The following is a 4,555-nucleotide window of genomic DNA, read 5'->3' on the forward strand; positions in this document are numbered from 1 at the left end:
CAGCTTTACTCAACTCAGTCGGTTAGTGTTAAGAAATTCTAAAATAGGTTAACTTTGGAAAAAGTTTGTCTCTCTCTCTTCCTCTGGATCCCAGGTCCTCTCGGCGAGCCACGTGTAGCCGCAAGGAAAACAACAATGCGTGTTGACGTCACAGAATTACAGAGTTTAATCCAATATAAGACAATGCATAAACTTACACAGAAACTGCAGAACAACGGAGACATACATTCATTTACCTGACATAAATGGAAAGAAGAAGAAAAGCAAAGACGTCTTTGGAGAGTTGCAAGAGCAAATCTAATTTGTTACTTCTGTGTAGAAAGTTTTATAGTAAATGTGTATTCTTATCTTTAATTTATTCAAATAAGGTGCAGATGACTCAGCTTTACCCAGATTGTGATACCAAAATATGTAATCATCACCTTTAAAATCGTCCGTAAAGCAGTAGTACAAGTAAATTTATGAAACAAAACATGAACTGTTGAGAAAATAAATTTAAAATAAGCTAGTTTTAAAACTTAACATGTCTTGATCCAAATGGCCTAATTGTGGTTTTAAAATCAGTAACTTATTCTGGCCTATTGACCTTTGTTTTACTTGTAGTTCCAGCAGATGGTTTGCTAGGATCTTTTGAACTGCCTTTTGTCTGCACGGCAGGGGTTTAGGCTTCAGATAGAGGGTCAGAGATAGCTCCTGGATTGGATGAGCAAAGATACGCCTTATTTGAATAAATTAAAGAAAGGAAGATAAAACTTTCTACACAGAAGTAACAAATGAGATTTGCTCTTGCAACTCTCCAAAGACGTCTTTGCACGTCTTTGCTTTTCTTCTTCTTTCCATTTATGTCAGGTAAATGAATGTATGTCTCTGTTGTTCTGCAGTTTCTGTGTAAGTTTATGCATTGTCTTATATTGGATTAAACTCTGTAATTCTATGACGTCAACACGCATTGATGTTGTTTTCCTTGTGGCTACATGTGGCTCGCCGAGAGGACCTGGGATCCAGAGGAAGAGAGAGAGCCAGACTTTTTCCAAAGTTAACCAATTTAGATATTCTCTTCCTTAACAATACTTATACTTAATTGTCATAATATATAATTTTAGTATTTCTTTTATTGTTTTAAACTATTATAATGTATTGAGTTCTGCTCCTGGATGAGGGATTTTACAGGCATCATCCACCAACTACAATGTTTAACATAAAAAAAAAATATTCAGCAAACATCAGGAAAATATACATTGTTTTGCTCACATGACCCAGGTTAGTTTAGTCAGATATTTGAAAAAAATTATATTTTGTGTATATTTTATTCAAATTTTGTGCTTTATCCATAGGACCCATTTCATCCCTATTCTCAAGAATCACGGCCCTGTGTTTGCTGTCAGAGCTCAGAGCTCCTGCTGCGGCTCCACACAGATTAGTGACACTTAACTTAATATTAATGATTATAATGGTGTTTAGTTGTGCAACTTTACGGGAACGTGGCTGTTTTCACGTTTATCATTCTGTTCATATTAGCCTCTATATGTTTGCAGTTTTCTGGGGCGCAGCGCGGAGCTCGACGTCTTTCACAGGTAATATATTAACTTGACATTTACAAAGACGCAGCAGGACGATCATCCGGAACTTCACGTTCAAAAACAAGCCACAACTCATGAAATGTGCAAGTGACTTTAGAAAAACAAGCGACATAAACTAGAGATAGTTCCTGTTCTTCCAGCAATAAAACGCGCATCTCTCTCCTCCCTCCATTGTTTACGTTTCTGTCACGGAGATCAGCTGCTGATGTTGGACAGGAACGACGGTCAGTCAACGTAGAGGAAATAAAATTACAATACTAAAGCAAATAGTAACGCAAAGTGATTTGGATAAGTAACTTTAATCTGATGACTGGATTTGAAATAGCAACGCGTTAAATGACTAGTTACTGAAAAAAGTGGTCTGACGTCAGTAACGCATTACTTTGTAACACTTTACTGACGTCGTTGGCGGTACCTTTGCATTTCTTGTAGAGAATCAGTCCAACCATCCAGAACAACAGAGTGAAAATGGTTAAAAATCTCCAGGGGGAGGTAAGTAGGAGATTCGTCATGATGTTCGTCTCTTCATTAGATCCTGGAAAGAAGATTTAAGATTTCAGGTCAGTGAAGAATCTCTGGTGAATTCAGACACATTTAGCTGAAGGTTTAAAACTAGATGTTTATAGCACATATACTGAAAATGTGTTGGATGCCTGTGATTTTCATAACTTGTTTCATTTAGAGAACAAAAATACAGTTCACTGGTTTAGGTATCATATACAAACCTTCTTCTGCTGATGTGACAGCCAGCCAGCTCTCAGGAGACTCTCCAGCTCTGGAAATGGTGCATTTATAAAGTCCTTCATCTGACTTGGAGACGTTTCCGAGGGTCATACCGGTTTTATAGTTGGTGCTGAGATGGACGCCATCTTTGTAAAAATCACTTATGTGTGTCTTCTTTGTGTTCTTGTTAAAACAACGAAGAGTCACATCAGATCCTTCCTTCACTGGTCGAGCAGAAATATTGAGGATCACTGAACCAGCTGGTGGAAGAGAAACGGTTCAACATGTTGCTCTGCTGTTTCTGTGCTACAATAGAATTTTTACATAGTTGAAACATATTTGTTAATATTTGTACATGAAACGTTTACACAACCTTTTCATACTGCCTGGTTTCTACGCCTACAACCTGCAAAACTTAATAATAAAATTACATTTTAAGAGAGAAAAACAACAATTATTTTTAAAAATGATTGCATTAAGATGGGCATCATGTTATAACTGAACGTGAATTGCGCAGAACATTACATCAGGCTTTGAAATATGTGAAATCGTCATAAGTCTGAGCTATGAAGCAGGATTTAAGATAAACAAGGTCGGCTACATTTATGAAACTCTTCAGAATCTCCAGGTGTTTCCCACGATTTACAAAATATCAGTTTGACACTAAAGCAGGATTTCACATTATTAAAAGAACATTATGTACAGATTGATCATGATGATGATAAAAAACTATATTTTCAAGTCTAAACTTAGACGTGGATCTAATTTACAGCAGAGGGAATCATGATCATTTCCAAATAAAAGCAAATGTCACATAATATTCAGGCATCTGGAAGAAAACTGGATATAAAGAGGAACTTCAGCTGCTGGGGCAGCAGCTTCAGAAGGGAGGCCCAGACTTCCCTCTCCAGCCTCTTCCAGCTCCTCCAGGAACCCCAAGTCGTTCCCAGGCCCACAGAGAGACATCGTCCCTCCAGCGTGTCCTGGGTCTCCCCTCCTCCTGGTGGGACATGAACTCCTCACCAGGGAGGCGTCCAGGAGGCATCCTGACCAGATGCCTGAGCCTCAACTGGCTCCTCTCGACATGGAGGAGCAGCAGCTCTACTCTGAGTCCCTCCTGGGTGAGCGAGCTTCTCTCTCTAAGGGAGAGCCCAGCCACCCTGCGGAGGAAACCCATTTCTGCCGCTTGTATCCGTGATCTCGTTCTTTAAGTCATGACCCAAAGCTCATGACCATAGATGAGGGTGGGAACGTAGATCAACCAGTAAATCGAGAGCTTTGCTTTTTGACTCAGCTCTCTCTTCACCACGACGGACCGGTACAGCGCCCGCTTCACGGCAGACGCTGCCCCAATCCGCCTGTCGATCTCCCGCTCCCTTCTTCCCTCATTCATGAACAAGATCCCCAGATACTTAAACTCCTCCACTTGAGGCAGGACGACCCCCCTGACCCAGAGAAGGCTCTCTACCCTTTTCCAGCTCAAGACCTTGGCCTCGGATTTGGAGGCACTGAGCCTCATCCCGGCTGCTTCACACTCAGCTGCGAACTGCTCCAGCAAGAGCTGCAGATCATGTTCTGATGAAGCCAACATCAGTGGTCCCCAACCTTTTTATTACCGTGGACCGGTCAAGACTTGGAAATTTTGCTGAGGCCCGGAGGTAGGGGGGTGAACCGTCAGATAAGGCTTCTGCATGTTGGTGTTCCCACTAAATACTGAATATACCCAATTTGGGTCGTCTTGGCCCTTTTATCTCAGCCTGTGGGGTTTACCCTGACTGGGAACGAGAATACAACCTGCTGAATCAGAAAGCGCGGTGACGTAAGAACAGAGGGGAATCCCAAACAGCTGACATATCGCGCAACTAAGAGTCCGGTGGATATCGGAGATAATATGTGGAAATGTTTATTATTATATGTAAAGGTCATTATTATGTTTTTTCAGTTAAAATGTTAACTATGAAAAAACATAGTCGCCTCCAAATCATAGTGCAGCAAATAGAGCGGCTGCTCCGTCGTCTTTTATCCACCGCTTTTCTTTTTGTTACGTCAGGGGTCCCCAAACTACGGCCCGCGGGCCTGATCCGGCCCGCCTCCACATTTGGTCCGGCCCCCTGAACAATACCAGAGAGCATCCAGATTTTTTTTTCATTTATTGTATTTTCCGGTTTATATGTGGATTTTTCTTCAACCACCAGGGGGCTCTTTAGCAGGAATGTGTCCTGTAAAATGGGGGGTGTTTGTTTTGCATGGCT

At 41.3% G+C, this 4,555-nt stretch overlaps 1 long non-coding RNA gene across 1 annotated transcript in view; it reads right to left on the reverse strand.

Moving 5' to 3' along the window:
• The window catches only part of LOC106943374 (uncharacterized), a 7,644-nt gene extending 5,539 nt beyond the window's left edge, over positions 1 to 2,105 (reverse strand). Inside the window, exon 1 of the long non-coding RNA XR_001423904.1 lies at positions 1,996 to 2,105. This is a non-coding gene — a long non-coding RNA (uncharacterized LOC106943374). The remainder of the gene's footprint in view (positions 1 to 1,995) is intronic.
• Positions 2,106 to 4,555: the final 2,450 nt, after the last annotated feature.

Source organism: Poecilia latipinna, unplaced genomic scaffold, assembly GCF_001443285.1.
Source record: "Poecilia latipinna isolate Pla-1442-1.1 unplaced genomic scaffold, P_latipinna-1.0 Scaffold5216, whole genome shotgun sequence".
Lineage (NCBI taxonomy): Eukaryota > Metazoa > Chordata > Actinopteri > Cyprinodontiformes > Poeciliidae > Poecilia > Poecilia latipinna.